At 35.0% G+C, this 19624-nt stretch overlaps 1 long non-coding RNA gene across 1 annotated transcript; it reads left to right on the top strand.

Annotated features, from left to right (window-relative positions):
* The first annotated feature begins 1569 nt into the window (after positions 1-1569).
* Positions 1570-3189, top strand: LOC126891382 (uncharacterized). Its single transcript, XR_007700498.1, has 2 exons — positions 1570-1820; positions 2302-3189. It is a non-coding gene; the product is annotated as an uncharacterized LOC126891382 (long non-coding RNA).
* Positions 3190-19624: the final 16435 nt, after the last annotated feature.

Here is a 19624-nt window from a genome sequence, read left to right as displayed (position 1 = left end):
CTTTGGTTTTCTGTATATTTATTTTCAAACCATATTCCGTACTTACCGTTCCTAGCCTATTCATAATGTCTTCCAGTTCTTCTGGTGAAGACGCCAATATAACAGTGTCATCAGCATAACGTAGGTTTTTTATTTTTCTTCCTCTTATCGTTGCTCTACCTTGCCAATCCTCAAAAACTTGACGCATAATGTGTTCACTATATATATTGAATATTATACATCCCTGTCGTACTTCAGATTTTAATTTGAAGTTTTTCGAAACCACATTATAAACTCTTAAATTAGCGGTGTTATTTACATAAAGTGCTTGTAATAGATAGATTAGATGTTCTGGAGTACCCATTTCTCTAAGTACGAGTATATGCCACATTTTATCCCATTTTACGTTATCGAAGGCCTTGGAGTAGACAACAAAGCACAAATATGTTTCAATGTTAAACTCTCGAGATTTTTCGTTAATTTGACGAATATTAAGAATGTGTTCTCTTGTTCCCCTACCTGGGACGAATCCGCTTGTTCTTGGGGAATTTACGGTAAGAGAATGGATTTTAATCTTTCATTGATTATTGTTAGAAGTACTTTGCTCGCGTGAGATATCAACGCTACTGTACGGTAACTACTGCAATCTGTCGGAGAACCTTTTTTGTATATGGGAATAAACGTGAGTTTACCCCAGTCATTTGGCCACTTTCCGGTATTCCAGATCTCATTGCAAATTTTAAGCATTACTTCCGTCCCTAATTCTCCCATTTCTTTAAGTATTTCAGCTGTTATTCCATCCTCTCCTTGTGCTTTGCTATATTTTAGCTTTTTATTGCCGACTCTATTTCTGATTTCAATATTTAAGGTTCTTTTTCATAACTTCTTTTCTCTGTATTATGGTGTGGGTCGTTGTTAGAGAATAGTATTTCACAATATTGTTTCCACACCTCTGCGATACCGTCTGGGTTTGTTATGGTATTTCCACTATTATCTTTGATTATATGTGTCTGTGGTTTGAATTCTTTCGCTAGATATTTGACTTTTGAGAAAAGTTCTCTAGATTCTTGGCGGTCAGCATGTTCCTCTAGTTGTTCACATATGGTTTTTATATAATTATTTTTGTCCCTTCTGCACAAGTGTTTTAAAGTTGTATTTATGGTGCTTATCTCTATTTCCTTTTGTATTGAATTTGACGTCTCGTCTCGTTTCTAAGTTTTCGTCTTTCTTCAACAAGGTTGAGAGTTTCTTCAGTCATCCAATGTTTTTTCCTATCTATTTTTTCTTTGGGATATGTATTGTTGATGGCTTCGGTGATCAACTTCTTTGTATATTCCCACGTTTTGCCAGGGTCTCCGGTAGTCGCTGGTAGGCAGCTTTTGCTAGTGCCTCTCTAAACTTTTCCGGGTGTTGTAGCGATTACGCTATTAATTAAATAAATTCAACTAGAATTCCATTCAATTCAAAGCCCCTAAATAAACCCTTGTGTGACGCTAGTGGTCAGCGTAGAAATATATACAGTCGTCTACAGCGCAGGCTTGCCCACTGTCGAAAGGAAATCGAATTTCCGATGAAGATCAATGGTTTAGTCAGGTACGCTCGCTCAAAAGTAAACATGCAAACGTAAAATCTTCAGAGGGACGAATTTCTGGAATAAATGAAATAAATGAATACCATCGGAAAAATTACATACAATCAACTATTTCAAAAAAAAAACAAAGTTTCAATAAATGTTCGGAGTAACCAAAGTGACAAAGCAAGTAAATATCCAATAATTTGTATATGAAGAAATGAGCAATGCTGTTATGGCGTAAGCAATGAAGTTTGCATGTTAGTTCCAGGTAAGCCTGTAGATCATTTATTTTAGATAAAACGGCTCTCTGATATTGTCTTTATGTTATTTTGTGAAGAAACACAGTAAAAATCTTAGTGATATGTTTTCATATCATTTGACCTTCTTTGACCATGTTTTTTTATCTTTATGTCTTCATTTTGTTTTGTAAAGAAGCACGGTAAAAATCTTAGTGATATGCTTTCATATCATTTGACCTTCGTTGAACATGTTTTTGCAATAGAATAATATAGGAGTTTTTGTCTGTTTTTATAATTAACATAAAAGTAATTAGTACCTTCGAGAATATTCGAACCAACACGCAGCTGCAACAAATTGACAGCGTCTGTCACAAGCTGACAGGATGCCTGGGCGATGTTTATTTGTTTGGTTAAAAAAAGAAGATACAGGGTTGATCCGATGTTAAAATGTGTACTGTTGCAATTTGATTGAGACTTTGATGTTTTATTGAAGGTTATCTTGTTTTGTAGAGTTCGTCCCTATATCCAGAACCAGTTTTTTTTTGTAAACACAGAAACATACCAATATCTACTACCATTACCTCTACTTGATACAGGAGCTCTTCCACACAGCGACAGCTTTACACTGGACTTTATAGGAGCCACGAGGACCTCACCCATCCTATTGGACTTGATTTGGATCAGTGATTGTAAAAGCTAAGCTAATTTTTATCTATATTATTTGCATTTCATAGTACTATTTACCTTTTGTTTACATTTACTTTTGTGAACTTCTTGTGTGCACACAATCAAGCAACTTAAGTATAGAGTTTTGAATAAATGGGGGGGGGGGTTGGTTTTTGTTTTTATTAATAATAGTAGGGTATAAAATACATGTGTTAAAATAAACTAGATAATGGTATAAATAATAAGTAATTCAATCAGTTTTAAAATTAAATAAGGGAAGGGGTAATAATAATAATTAAATATAATATATTATAGAGAGGTTTTTAATACTATTTGAGTGAGCATCATTTGATTTGCGTAGAGTATATTACCTGACTCGTTGTTTTGTTGAAAATGTTAGAATTCTCCCAGTGTCTGTGTTAAGTGTCATACTTACACATAGCCTGGTATTTGAGTGCTCTGGACACTTGTCAGTACAATTAGTTTCTTTAATATATTACTAACCTTAGGTTAAGACTTTAGCTATTCACACGGACTTTGACTGTTTACTAATATATAACTTTTCCTTGGCCAGTAGTAGTGGTTCTTTTAATTATAGTGGCTGTTAGGTCCTCTCTCACTGTTATACCACCCACTACTACTGTTATTTATATGTTATGTAGATGTATAATATAAGATATTTATACATAATGTTCAATCATTAATTGTTGATAAATATATTGATTGTTACTATTTTGATTTTTATTTCAGTTTCTACTATACAGTATATATGTTAGAGCAATACAAGTTAAATATTGATTTGTTTTTGTATTCAGGTCAGTGTATCAAGTGTTATTTCTTCCCTGTCGTTTGTTACTTAAAACAAAAAAATCTCAACCGTTTGGTTGAGTTGGCGCCCATTTCCTTCTCTCTTTATCGTCCCTCTTATCTCAATCGATCTCCAGCATTCTTATCTAGTTGCCTTCAATTTTTGTATTACCCTGTCTCATTTTTTTTTCCTCGTCTTCATCATTTCATTATCTCATCTCTCTATTTGTATATCTCAAAGCCAATATTCAGTGTATTGAAGCTAGCCCGAACACTCACTTGAGATATAGTGTCTCTTTGCCTATTTGATTTGCTCGTCTGAGCTAAGCCATTCTTCATTTGTCTCTTAAATCTCTGTTCTTCCAGATTTTCCCCTATTTTGTCAGTTCTTCCTCTTCCAAACCTCAATACCCAGAGTTTTGGGTTACAGTGTTTTGGAACCAATTTTTGTCTTTTGTTTGCAATTGTTTTACTTTGCAACTTAATGCGAAATTCTGCTTGTAGCACTTTATGGTCCAAACCACAGTCTGCAGCTGGTTTTGTCTTCACATTGGTTACAGAGCTCCTCCATCGTTTAGTGATAAGAATATAATCTATTTGGTTCTTGTATCGTCCTCCAGGCGAAGACCATGTTGATAATCTTCGCGGATGATGTTTAAACATTGTGTTTACTATACTGAGATCCATATCGATGGCAAATTGAAGGAGCCGTTCACCTCTGTCATTTCGCTTGCCTAAGCCATGCTCACCTATCGTTCCTTTCAAATGTTCGTCTACTTTCGTTCTTCCTATTTTTGCGTTCCAATCTCCTATTATCATCATTGGTTCTTTCTTAGGTATATTAGAGATGGTTTCATGTATCAGATGGTATGTTTTTTTCTACTATATCTTCTGTCGCTTCGGATGTTGGCATATATACCTGTATAATGTGCATTTTGACTGGTTTAGCGTTTAGGGTTATTTTTATTATACGATCGTTTATTGGAAGGTGTTCATGTACATATTTTGCCCAACGTTTTTGAATTAATATTGCTACGCCTTTTTGTCCTGATTTGTTAGCTCCTGACATGAAAACTTTATAGTGAGTGGCTTCCCAATGCCCTTGGCCTTCCCAGTGTGTCTCAGATATCCCGCAGATATCTACTCCTTGATCAGTTCATTTTCTAATATATACAATTTACCTGGCTCTAGCAGCCCCCTAACATTCCATGTTGCGATGCGGTGTTTTTTACGTAATGCTAAGTTTGATCTTCCAGTATCCCATTTCGCAGATATTGCCTGGTCGTCCACAATCATCTGCCCGGTCGCCCACTTCCCACCATTCGACCCGGAATCGATACGGCGCCGGTTGCTAGACGGATTGCAAAGCACAGAATTTCCTTGCCTAGTCGTCATTTCATAACGCTCTCTGGGAAGATAATCAGGTGGTTTCCCGTTGCCTGCCTGATCGCAGTATCACAGCCGGTTGAACTAAGATGTAGTTGCCGCCTGTGAGTATTTTACACCAGACCTGTATGAATCACACAGCCCCAGTGCAATAATGACGTAGCTGCTGCCCTATGTCATGCCCTCAGTTGATCCGCGGGTACTTTTTCGGTTTAATCTTATTCGTACCTGACCTGCATATCTACAGGAACCTTCCCTATCAGCCATTGGGACGCGCCGTGTCGGGGTTGAGGATATCCCCCTCCCAGTCCGTCTTCCGTGAAGTACTGAAGAGCCCCTACTCAGTTCAGAGCTCCTCCCCCACGCAAGCTAGGACCGGCACTAGTATTCTAGCTATCTAACTATTATTTGTTTAAAAAATAAAGCTCTAATAATATGTAAATTAAGCAATAATCAGTGACATTTGACAGCTTCATGATGTTGAAATATGTAAGTCAATCTTGTTTTGAAATACACTGCTCAATAAAGTTTAAAGTTTTGTATATTGGTAAAAGTCATATAAAGGTTATAATTTTTTTTATTTATCATTCCTGTAGTAAAGTCTGTATTTCTTTGAGAATATGTTTTCTCAAAATAATAAAAATAAAGTCTAAAGTTTTAATAAACATTTTAACAATATACCTATTTTTATTTCTGTAACCCTTTGGACAATTATTAACCAGATTTCTAATACAACTTAAATTGAGTTTTAGTAAAAAAGGAAAAGAGAAAATGGCATAGGAGCCAAGAATGAAGTTAAAAGTTCCCGATTAGACCCAAAAGAGGAATCTCAGATGAATGTCACTCCAATTGGTATCCGTAAGTAAAGATATGTGTTCAGTAAGTACCCAGTAATGAATCTGCGGATTTTTCAAATGACGTCCAATTTTGTTTAAATGGTAGAAAGGTTCTCTAGTCAGTGTAAGTATCCTTTGTTTACTTGGTAATGGTAGTTAGTTCTACTAAATCCCTCCCATTTCTTAAAATGATTCCACGACCTGCCACCGAACGACCACTGAGCTGTCGTTCGTAAAAGAAGGTTTGAATGTCTGTTCCTTCTTCTGTAGCCCCATTTCGACCTCCAATATTCATGTAGTTAATTTTATCCCTGACCCCATCAGAGCAGACATTTAAAACGCTTAAACTTGCCTGCGGTTGAACCAATTACAAACAAGCATTACACTGCTGTAAATTTGAATCACTCCTCTTGGTTTAAAAACAAACCATAGTATGTAATTAAGAGGGTTTCTTGACCTTGTGATCGAACTAGTGTGCTCTGTTTTAATGACATCGTTTTAGTTCAACTTTCTACAATTTACAGTCAGGTCAGTTAGAGAAAGTGTGTTTTATACTAAAGATAATTTAAAACTAGCAATGGAAGAAGTTAATAGTGGAAAAATGTCCGCCCATGCAGCGAGTTAAGATGACACTTAAGCTACGACACAAGCCATCACATTAGAGGAATAAGGGGTAAAAAAAGCAACACGCAGGGCCGAAGTATGGCTATTCTATTGGAGATGGAAATTCAATTAGTAGAGTGCCTCATAACCATAAAAAAGTGGGTTTGGGTTTAAGTCGGGTGGAAGTCAAGGATTGCAGTTAATTATGTCGCACGCAATAAACTTAAAAATGGTGTGCCCGGCGAAGATAGGTTCCCAGGATATACAAAGTGGCATGTTTATCTATTAAAAAACCCCATTCGGTTGAATTTTCCCGCAAAGAGTGTATCGACCCGTTTATTATTGGCGAATATTTTCAGTTATTAGAGAAGACTCTAAACGACTTAGATTTAAAAGATAAAGCCCAATTTGTTTGGAACTTGGATGAATCAGGATTTTGTCTTGACCCTTCTAAGGTAAAAGTTGTAGGAAAGAAGGGAACTGCTTTTTCCAGAACGACAGCAGGAGGTGAAAGAGATAATATAACCGTTCTAACGGCCGCGAATGCATCAGGACATAAGGCGTCCTCATTAATAATTTTTAAAGTTCAATTTTTTTTTGGATGGATGGGTTGCATCTGAGGGACAAGATTTTCCAGTAACTACATATGCCACCACAGCCAACGGATGGATGCAATCTGAAATATTTTTGAACTGTTACAGAACAGAATTGAATGTTACAGAATGTTGTTGAACAGAATTCTCATAGTGAATGTTAAAATGCTACTATTAAAAGCATTACAGATACTATAAACTTGCTTTCTACTTCAAATAAAACAAATCGTCGTTGCGCGAGCAAAATCTGCTATGTACATTTTTGGTGAAATTGAGGTATGAGCACAGAAATTCTCAAAATTTAATTCTTAACACATTAATATAATCTGCTATAGGCTATGAATAGAATTAACCAAGTTATAAACATTTGGTTAAAATCTGCTATGTGTTCAGGTGAGGTAAAATCTGCTATGTGCTAAAATTGCATATAACCGAAATTGCTCTTTGTAAAAGTTGAGCGACTACGTGCACTTAACAGATTTTAACTTTATTAAATTCTTCGCTGTAACTATATTTTAGGTACTTTTATATTAAAAATACATTCTTTTGTGTTAATTTCATTATGAATTTGACTGAGTATGTACTTTTTACACACAATTCAGTATTATAAGGGCGATTTATAAACTTTTCGCTGCCGTTCGTCGTTGCCTTTCCCGTTCGCAGTTGGCGTTGGATTGGAATAGTCCATTTATAAACTCTAGCGGCCGTCGCTACCACGCAACACAACTTTTGTATTCTCTTATCTGTTCTATGGTGCATTGGGTGCAGTTTATAATAAACTATTTCGACTTATAAATCAAGGTTTGTATTAATTTTTTAATTCCTCTGCTAATAAAATCATTTCAAAATTTTATTTTCTCTTTTGAGGTTAGGTACATCATGAACTCATATTATAGCATTGTTATACATGTTTTTTTTAGGCAGCCACAAAAGAGTATGCACTTATTTTTTGACGCAGTCGTTTCAGATATTATTTGTTCACACATAATATACAGTCGCCGCCTCTCAATCATATACACATGTCAAATTTCTCGCATGAGGATATGACCTTTCTTCTCTTTACTTACGGTGCAAATTCTGCAATGAATAATTGAATAATTCCGTTAGTTACTTAGTTGTGAAATGTCTCTGATACATTATTTTTCTCACAGTTACTCAATTATTAGGCTCCGAACTAAATTATTTCATAATTAAATTATATTATAAAATTATGCATAAAATTTATTATGACGATTGTTTCAGGACAATGGCTCATAGAAGCAATGGTAAAAGGCGTTTTTTAACCTTTGCTGAAATGGAACAAATTTTGAATGAAAGTACTACCGACAACGAAGATTTTAGCTCGAATGATGACTATAATGATCCAAATTGGACGCCAATCATAACCACTTCTGCCCAAGTACACTCGCGTCCAAATTCTGCTTCTATATACATGGGGGAAACAACTTCGGTCAATCAGCCCCCAGACACACCAGCTGTCGACAAGCCTGAGAATACAACTGCGGTCTATCAGCCCCAGGACACGACTGCTGTCAATCAACCTAAACACACGCTTACGGTAAACCAATCCCTGGACACCGCTGTGGTCGAACAGCCCCAGGACACACCTACCGTCGACCAACCCCAGGACATAGCTGCGGTCGACCAAACTGAGGAATACATTACTAGGTTATCCAGGAAAAGAGCACCAGCTTATAAGAGACGGACAGCTAAAAAGAATCGATTGATGGGAAAAACATACATTGGCTTCGAGAAAAATGAAGAAGGAAAGATAACTCAGGCAGTAGAAAGACAGGAGAGAGGTGTAATGCCAAGGTGTAAACATGACGATGTCCAACAGAAAACAAAAAGAACTCATTTATGTGCCCAAATAACAGACGACGAAAGAAAACAGATTAACATTCTGTTTTGGAATTTAACAAGTTGGGAGGCAAAAAGAGTTTTCGTACAAAGTAATGTTGACATACACTCTCCGAAACAAAGAAAAAGAGGTAATCAAAACAATGTTGAACCGAAGAAAGCCTGTTCACGTGATTAACATTTAAAATCACCTTCGTCAGGCAATCGAATCTTTGTGTGTCCAACGTTTTCTCTAAACACACTTAATCTTGGTCGTGATACATTTTTACGATGGACGGCACCAGCAAACACTACAGGCACAAACGATGTAACAGAGCCAGCTGTAGAAGAAGAAAGTGATCCTGTATCAAAATCAGAAATTAATCGTAAAAATGTTGAAAGATGAATTGAACTCTTACCGAAAGTTCCAAGTCATTATTGCAGGAGTCAGACAGAATATCAGTATGTTGAAAGTAATTTTAAATCATACAATAATATGCACAAAATCTACAAACACTGGTGTGTAGAAAATAATATTGATTCAGTGTCACGTAAGATTATGTGCCAGATATTAAAAAAAAAAAAAGAAAATCTCCATACATCATCCTCGCAAAGACCGATGCGACAAGTGTGTTGAGTTTGAAACTGGAAATGTAAGTAAGTCCGAGTATGACCTTCACATTGTAATGAAGAATGAAGCACGTGAAGCAAAGGCAGCTGCAAAAGAGTCTGCTTCAGAAACAAGATGGATGCTTCGATGGATTTGCAGTGTGTTCTATTGAGTCCAAAACTGCTCGCATCTCTTGCTTACTATAGACATAAACTTCAGTTGCATAATTTTACATTATATAACCTGAAATCAAGAGATGTATTCATGTACGTATGGCACGAAGCCGATGGCCAGGTATCATCAAATGAATTTACGTCATGTATTGTGGACTTCATTCGTAACTGTCCGCGTAGTTATACAGAGTTCGTTTTGGTATCCGATGGTTGCAATTATCAGAACCGAAACAAAGTTTTGTGCAGTGCTCTAAGTGATCTGGCCAAAGAATTGAAAGTCACAAGTGAGCAGATCATACTTGAATCCGGTCATACTATGATGGAAGTAGAATCCGTTTACTCGACACTGGAATCTGTGTTCATAGCTCCAATATGGACGCCATCTCACTATGTAACACTAATGAAATCAGCACGACCGCGTCAGCCTTATGTTGTGAATCAAGTACATTACGAGTTTTTTTTAAACTATGAAAGTGTCCCATCAAATTTCAACAGCATAAGACCGGGGAAGTCGGTAGGAGATCCACGAGTTGTCGACATACGAGCACTCAAATACACTCCTGATGGGTGTGTATACTACAAACTTCGACATCCTAAGGACTATGCTTTACTGCCACAAAGACGCCCTAACACACTCTTCAACCCTATACCCAGGCTTTATGATAGTCCACGACCTATTGACAAGCAAAAATATGATAATTTGCAAGATCTCAAAAGATTTATAGACCGGAAAAGTCATGCATTCTATGACAGTTTGACACACAAATAAGTTCAAACTAAACTACAAAATGTTTCAGTAAATTTAATGTTTCGTTTGGAAGTTTCTAATTTTTGTTTCTGTTTTTTAATTCTCAATAAACATAGTTGATATTCATTTGTTTTATTTTTAAATCAATAATAAAAGAAAAAAATTATTTGAACATGTTAGGCAAAATCTGCTATTTACTAAAATCTCCCAAGTAAAATCTGCTATATAATTTTTTTTTCACAAAAACAAAAATAACTCTTAGTGCCTATTTCAGACTTAGTAAAATACGTTTTTACATTAACCATATGATTATTTTACACATATCTTCCATAAACAACTATCCTACACAACGTACCATTTTCAAACAAAACAGTTTTATGTCTCCCCTGTAAAATTTAGTTTTCTACACATAACAGATTTTGCTCCCGCAACGACGAAATATTCAATAAAGTAAGAAATTTAATTTATTAACTCAATTTAGTTCCAATGATACTGGTCCGTTTTTGATATTCGTTCAACACATACAGTTCACCAGTCATCTGACGGATCTCGCACTGAACGTGCACTTACTATCTACCGTTTGTGACGTGAACAAGTCGGTACAGTATGTGAAACATTTTTTGTACGAACCGCAAAGGAGAGTCAATTCCAAATTTGCTAATCTGTGTTGTGTACCTATATTAAACATGGAGTTTAAATCGAATTTGAAGGAAAATGTTTTACATAATCAGACACGGGAAGTGATAGCAAATGTGGTTCATTAAATGAGAAAGGAAGCGAAAAAAATGAACTGTATAGAGATTTGAAAAAAGTGCAGGAGCGTGTGGTATTGGCAACAGGTGTTAGTTTAAGTAGCGTTCAAAAAATTTCTCGAGAAATGCAATTAATTAAAGACGGCAAATGTTCCCCATTTGTAACACAAAACAAAAAGAGAAAAAAGCGCTTCAAAACCGTGCTTGGACGATTTTGATATAGGGCGTCTTCGACGTTATATAATGGATTTTTATATAACACAAGGGCCAACTGTGAGACGCATACACAGAAAATGTGCAGAAGAGTACAACTACTCAGGTTCGATAGAAAGCCTACGAAAAGTTATTAGAAAGATGGGGTTTCGTTGGCGAAAAACCAGTTGAGTGTTAAAAGTTGGTGTGAACACAAGTTGATTTGCGCTCTGGTGGAAAAAGTTGTTTTAGTACGGAAGTAAACATTGGTTTTTGGTGAAATTTTCACAAAGTGTGTGGTGAATTCAACATTTCAACTGTAAGTCATCTTTTTGTTAATTTGATGCACGTAAGAGAGGAGATTTGCAATAATATTATACAGAACAATATTTTTTTAAGTTACAAATTCAACAAACATTGAATATAACAAAAACGTGTATAATTAAACATTAATGAATATTTAATTACTGAAAGCCATAAATAAATTAGCAAACAGAAGTACGGCCAAATATTATGCGACGTTGCCGGCGTGTGCAAAATATCTGAGACCTTACCAAAACGTAATTAAAAATAAGAAGATAATAATAATAATAATTACTATTAGACACAGGTTACATTTTCCTATTTTTTGTGTATATTATAAGCTTTAAGTGAACTAAAAATATATTTTTCTCTCATTATATTGATAAATATTTTCAGTCTAGAAAACAAACAACAAGACAAATAGATGAACAACGAAGAAAATAAAAAAGAAGGAAAAAGACACAAACCGGAGCACGACAGCTCGATTGAAGAAGACAAAGAAGAGCAACATAAAAGCAAAAAAGCTCCAGACACGCGCATAAAAAAAGTAAGTACAATATTAACGGACATGGAGGAGATTAAGATATTGCTGAGCCAGATGAGGCAAGAAATTAAAGAAGATATCCTGGAAAGCAAAACAGAGATTAAAGATGAAATCAAGGATATGAAAAACGAACTGGAAGATATTAAGCAGAAGCTTAAGCAAAACAAAGCAGAAACAGAAAATTTAAAAAGAGAAGTAGAAAAAAAAGAACAAAAATGGGAGAAAGAAAACGAAGAACTCAAAAAAGCGTTAACACTCATGGAGAATAGATTAGAGAAGATCGATAAAGAAAAACACGCAATAAATTAATCATAACAGGAATTCAGGTAGATCTGGAAGATGAAGTTAGACTAAGAGAAAACATACAAAAAATGATGGAAACAGAGCTGCAACTGAAAATAGAAGTTAAAAGTGCGTTTAAGATAGGATACAAGAAATGTATAATAGAAACGAAGAGCTGGGAAGACAAACAGAAAATACTGCAAGAAAAAGGTAAACTCAAATACACAAGAGACTGTAGAGAAATATACATAGATGCAGCGCTGACGTTCAAGGAAGCAAAGATACAAAAAGAAATCAGAGACATAGCAAAACAACAGAGAAGCAAAGGAGCAAAAGTAAAAATCAGATACCAGAAATTAGAAATAAATGACAAAGTGCTAAAATGGAATGCAAGAGAAAATAAACTTATAGAAATTGAAAATGTCCCAAAAAACTAGACAAAAGAGAATGGATGGATGAAAAGGAAACAGACAATGCAAACGAAGAGGTAAATGAGTCACGGTATATTCAAAATAATAAGAAAAATACAAAAAAAAGGAAGAGAATTAAAAAAATGACAAAAAAAATTGGAACATGGAACGTCAGGACACTGCTAGAAGAAGGAAAAATGGAAGAGCTAGCGACACAGTTGAAACAATACAATATAGATATTGCAGGAATTCAAGAAACCAGGTGGGGGGGACATGGAAAAATCGAAAAAGAAAATTATACAGTATGGTATGCTGGAGAAGAAAAACAAGGATATGGAGGAACTGCTTTTATTGTGTTAGGGGAAATGAGGCATAAAGTTATGGAATTTAAACCCATAAGTCAAAGATTATCATACATAAGAGTAAACAGCAAACCGAACAAGTTGTCCATAACAAATGTCTATGCACCCACAGAAAACAGTGATGACTTAATAAAACAACAGTTCTATGAAACACTAGAAGAAAATGCCGAAAAAATCCCGGGAGAAGATATATTAATTATTATAGGCGATTTCAACGCACAAATAGGTAAAGAAAAATGCTTTAGGGAGGTTGCAGGGGAAAACTCATTACATAGCACAACAAACAATAATGGAGAAAGATTATGTAATTTAGCAGCGGCATTAAACATGGACATAAGTAGCACGAGATATAAACACAAAAACATACACAAGATAACATGGATGAGACCAGGCAGTCTGGAGGGGAATCAAATAGACCATGTACTTATTAAAAAGTCACACAAACAGTCGATAAATGACGTGAGATCTCACAGAGGGGCAAACATCGATTCGGACCATATGCTAGTGATTGCAAAATGTAAAATAAAAACAACAAAGAATGAAAGACGAAAAGCACAGGGAAGATGGGACGTAGATAAATTAAAAGATAAAGGAGTAAAAAGAAGATTTGTAAAAGAAGTAAATGTAGAGATGCAGTTCAAGGAGGAACAAGAAATGGAGGAGCAGTGGAAAAAAATCAAACAAGGAATAAACACTGCAGCAGAGAAAGTAGTTGGAAAAATGCAAAAAGAAAGAAGAAACAATTGGTTTGACGAAGAGTGCAAACTAGCAGTGGACGAAAAGAATAAAACAAGATTGAAATGGCTAAGCACAGGTAAAGAAGAGGAACGAGAAAAATACCAAGATCAAAGGAAAAAGACAAAGAAATTGTTTAAATCAAAGAAAAATAAAAAAGTAGACGAAATTATGAACGAGATCGAAACAGAAAATAAGAGACACAATTCAAAACCACTGTACCAATACTTAAAGCTATGTAGTAGAAAACGGACAGCTAATGTAGCCATAGAAGCAGAAACATGGCAGAAGTATTTCGAAGAAATGTATCAAGAAACGGATGTGGAAGAAGAAAGAGAAACAATAATGAACCCGGAACAAGGTGAAGAAGAAGAATTGACCTATACAGAAGTAAAAGATACAATAGGCAAACTGAAAAACGGGAAAACAGCGGGAGACGACGGAATATGTGCAGAACTTATAAAATACGGGGGTGAAGCACTATACAGAAAGATTTATGAACTAATACAGAATATATGGAATAAGGAAACAATGCCCGAAGAATGGAAGAAAGGAATTATTGTGACAATCCCAAAACAAGGAGACCACAGGATATGTAAAAACTACCGAGCAATTAATTTACTGAATGTAACATATAAAGTACTGACTGGTATAATTAGAGACAGACTAACAATATACACAGAACAAAGCATAGGAGACTACCAGTACGGTTTCAGAAAAGGAAGATCCACGATAGATGCTATCCATACACTAAAACAAGCGATAGAGAAAACATACGAGTACGACGGAGAAGCACATATACTTTTTCTAGACTTTAAACAGGCTTTTGACAAACTAAGTAGAAGAAAAATGATCCAAGACTTACAAGAGAGCAAAATACCAAATAAAATTATAAGAATGATAGAAATGACAATGCGAGATTCCCAAGCAACAATAGACACCGGAAGAGAGAGAACAGAAATAATAAAAATTAAAAATGGAGTAAGACAAGGAGATGCGCTCTCAACTGTACTATTTATTCTATCATTAGATAAGATAATAAAAAAGTTGTCAAACGCAGGAACTATAAATAAAAATACAGTACAAATAATTGGATATGCGGACGATATAACCATAGTAGCAACAGATAAAAAGGCATTAAAGAAAACCTTTCAAGAAATAGAAAACGAATCCAAACTAAGAGGACTGGAAATAAATGAAAATAAAACAAAATACATGAATGTAAGTAAAAAAAAGAAGACGCAACTGACAGAAATGACAATAGACGCACACAGCTTCGAAGAGGTTGAAACATTCAAATATTTGGGAGTATTAGTCAACAGAAGAAATGAAAGTGTAGATATGAAAAGAAGAATTCAAGCAGGAAACAAAGCATTCTACAGAAATAAAAAAATTTTCAAAGATAAGAAGATAAGCCGAAATACAAAAATGAAAATCTACAAAACGACCATAAGACCAATAGTGCTATATGCTTTGGAGACATTCACATTAACAGCAAGAGAAGAAGAGCAGCTGAAAGTTTTTGAGAGAAAAATTATGAGAAGAATTCTGGGACCAAAGAGGGAAAACGAAGAGGATGCAAGGCAATGGATGAACCACGAAATACAAGAATGGATGGGTCAAGAGAACATAGTAAGAGCAACAAAAGCACAGAGAATTAGATGGTATGGACACATAATGAGAAGAGAGAAGAACAATCCGTTAAGAGTTATAACCGAATGGATACCACCAGGTACAAGAACCAGAGGCAGGCCTAAACTCAGATGGAGACAACAAGTGGAAGAAGACTTAAGAAGTATGGAAATTAGAAATATAGGAAGCAAAATCAGAGAGAGAGAAGAATGGAGAAAGGTAGTGGAAACAGCGAAGTCACACCAGCAATTGTAAAACCAAAGTCAGAATGGGATGATCCCCCACAAAAAGGATCTTCAAGTGAAAACAGCTTCAGCTTCCTCGGGAGCGTACAGCTTGTATATATATATATATATATATATATATATATATATATATATATATATATATATATATATATATATGGCACGAAGCCGATGGCCAGGTATCATCAAATGAATTTACGTCATGTATTGTGGACTTCATTCGTAACTGTCCGCGTAGTTATACAGAGTTCGTTTTGGTATCCGATGGTTGCAATTATCAGAACCGAAACAAAGTTTTGTGCAGTGCTCTAAGTGATCTGGCCAAAGAATTGAAAGTCACAAGTGAGCAGATCATACTTGAATCCGGTCATACTATGATGGAAGTAGAATCCGTTTACTCGACACTGGAATCTGTGTTCATAGCTCCAATATGGACGCCATCTCACTATGTAACACTAATGAAATCAGCACGACCGCGTCAGCCTTATGTTGTGAATCAAGTACATTACGAGTTTTTTTTTAACTATGAAAGTGTCCCATCAAATTTCAACAGCATAAGACCGGGGAAGTCGTTAGGAGATCCACGAGTTGTCGACATACGAGCACTCAAATACACTCCTGATGGGTGTGTATACTACAAACTTCGACATCCTAAGGACTATGCTTTACTGCCACAAAGACGCCCTAACACACTCTTCAACCCTATACCCAGGCTTTATGATAGTCCACGACCTATTGACAAGCAAAAATATGATAATTTGCAAGATCTCAAAAGATTTATAGACCGGAAAAGTCATGCATTCTATGACAGTTTGACACACAAATAAGTTCAAACTAAACTACAAAATGTTTCAGTAAATTTAATGTTTCGTTTGGAAGTTTCTAATTTTTGTTTCTGTTTTTTAATTCTCAATAAACATAGTTGATATTCATTTGTTTTATTTTTAAATCAATAATAAAAGAAAAAAATTATTTGAACATGTTAGGCAAAATCTGCTATTTACTAAAATCTCCCAAGTAAAATCTGCTATATAATTTTTTTTTCACAAAAACAAAAATAACTCTTAGTGCCTATTTCAGTTTTATGTCTCCCCTGTAAAATTTAGTTTTCTACACATAACAGATTTTGCTCCCGCAACGACGAAATATTCAATAAAGTAAGAAATTTAATTCATTAACTCAATTTAGTTCCAATGATACTGGTCCGTTTTTGATATTCGTTCAACACATACAGTTCACCAAACAGTCATCTGACGGATCTCGCACTGAACGTGCACTTACTATCTACCGTTTGTGACGAACAAGTCGGTACAGTATGTGAAACATTTTTTGTACGAACCGCAAAGGAGAGTCAATTCCAAATTTGCTAATCTGTGTTGTGTACCTATATTAAACATGGAGTTTAAATCGAATTTGAAGGAAAATGTTTTACATAATCAGACACGGGAAGTGATAGCAAATGTGGTTCATTAAATGAGAAAGGAAGTGAAAAAAATGAACTGTATAGAGATTTGAAAAAAGTGCAGGAGCGTGTGGTATTGGCAACAGGTGTTAGTTTAAGTAGCGTTCAAAAAATTTCTCGAGAAATGCAATTAATTAAAGACGGCAAATGTTCCCCATTTGTAACACAAAACAAAAAGAGAAAAAAGCGCTTCAAAACCGTGCTTGGACGATTTTGATATAGGGCGTCTTCGACGTTATATAATGGATTTTTATATAACACAAGGGCCAACTGTGAGACGCATACACAGAAAATGTGCAGAAGAGTACAACTACTCAGGTTCGATAGAAAGCCTACGAAAAGTTATTAGAAAGATGGTATTTCGTTGGCGAAAAACCAGAACTAATAGGAAATAGTTAATAGAAAATCCAAATTTTCATCATCTTAAACTGAATTTCTTACGTAGTTTGAAACGTTACAGGAACGTAAATCGCCCAATTATATACATGGATGAAACATACGTACATTCGTGTCATACCTACCAAAAGAGCTGATCTGATCTGAGTTCAAACAAGGGCCTACAAAAGCCAGTATCTAAAGGACAAATGCTTGTGATAGTGAATGCTGTAGGTGAAATTGGTTTTGTTAAAAACGCTTATCTGTGCTACAAACTTACTATAAAAACAGGAGATTATCATGAAGCAATGAACTGCGACAAATGCAAAAAGTGACTTCAGGATAAGCTGATAAGTTACCCCCGTATCATCAGGATTTGAATCCTATAGATTTAGTACGGACTTCTATGAAGCAATGTGTCGCTGAAAAAAAATGTCAGTTTTCATTTAAATTAGTGGAAAGTTTGTGTGATGATGTTTTTAATTCGTTTTCAGTCGAACAATTTAAAAAAGAGGTGTGAACATGTTAAAAAATAGAACAAAGTTATATGACACAGAAGCCAGCTTTTAACATCGTGGTGGATGAAATAATCATAAATGTAGGTGTCAGTGATTCTGAAAATGACAAGATTCTGAGTCAGATGATTCAGAAATATGACCCGAGACACTCATGTTGCATTTCTTCAAAAACTGTTAGGTATAATAAACTTTTATTAATTTTTAGAAATAATTTTATTCTTATTTAGTTCTCCGCGGACGATTGTAGCAGTCGAAACGAAAGAATTTTCAATTTCCCGCCTTAATTATTTATAGAGCCCCCACACGGCCATTAATAATCACATTACAAAATATTTTGCATTCTTATTTTTAATATTTTATATATGGCTTAATTATATAATCCTAAATATCTCATTTTTTACCATTCCATTTTCGTTTTTTTAAATACAAAGTTCTCTGTAAATTGACCTGTTTTCATAGCTCACACTTTTTTCATACTTTGGGTAAATAATCAGAGATAAAGGCCGCTTTTATCAAAAGGTACTAGTGCCTTACAAAGACACCATATGCTTCACCGGAACGGAACATCTAATTTCTATTAGTATTGCATTAGACGATTTTATTACTACTTTATTACCCTACTGCTTACGCCCTGTTTCTCCGAAACCTTTTGGTCAATATAATGGTAATATAAGACCACAAATATACTGAAGAAAAGTAATGACAGTAATAATGATCGTGTACGGGACCTATTAGGACCTGCCTATATTTTAATTCTCACCAGCGCGTACAGTCTATCATTTTCCTTCCGACTGCGTTCTCGCTTCATTGTTCGCGCAGGCAGTGGGAATTTCACAATTTCAGCTATTTTTGGCGAACTGTAGATAAGAATATCGGTCGGTTACATCCAATGAAACTAAGAGAAAAACTACTTTCGCTATCTAATTATGAAAAAAATATTGAAATCATTAGTGTAGGTATAAATCATATTAACATCCAAGTCTATTCAGGTTCTGTTGCGAATAAATTAGTAGATGAAGATTTTTTTGGGAAAAATAACCTAGTAGCATATATTCCAAATTATTTAACGGAAAAGAAAGTCTCATGGAGTGGATACTACTCTGAGAGTGCACTGCTTAGTACTATTAAATCTAATATTCCCATAAAAAAAGTTCATAGAATAACTAGACTAGTTAAAAATTACGGGTATTTATTATTACGGACAAATGGTTATTATTAGTTTTGAGATAAATTAATTCCCCCGTATATTTACATCAACAAAGTTAGGTGCTCAGTTGAAATATAGGTTAGTCCGGTTATGCAATGTTTCAATTGTCTTCGATATGGTCAGTAGACGACTCAATGCAAGTCAAAAAATATGTAAAAAGCGCGGCCATGAAGGAAAAACTGATTACCACGATAAATGTATTATATTTTGCATCTATTGTAAAAATAATAACCACGAGTAAGAAGCTATGGCTAACTTAAATATTTTATTTAGAGAAGCTTAAAAAGCTATTGAACATCCATGTTATACCAGTTTAGTCCAAAAAACAAATTTGCCTGTAACACAGACTCCCTAAATTAAAAACCTCCTTCCCTAAACCCTCTAATTATAGCACTGCTTATAAAAAATAATAATCACATGCATATATCCCGCTATAAATGCGCCCCCAAAAAAGGAAAACTACCGATACAACTCCTAATTTTCCTCATGTTCGTAGAGAATACCAGACCAGTTTCTGTTTGGGATGTGTATTTCAATTTGGAAACCATGAACC

This window comes from Diabrotica virgifera, chromosome 9 (assembly GCF_917563875.1).
Source record: "Diabrotica virgifera virgifera chromosome 9, PGI_DIABVI_V3a".
Lineage (NCBI taxonomy): Eukaryota > Metazoa > Arthropoda > Insecta > Coleoptera > Chrysomelidae > Diabrotica > Diabrotica virgifera.
This window is presented reverse-complemented; position numbering and strand designations above follow the sequence as displayed.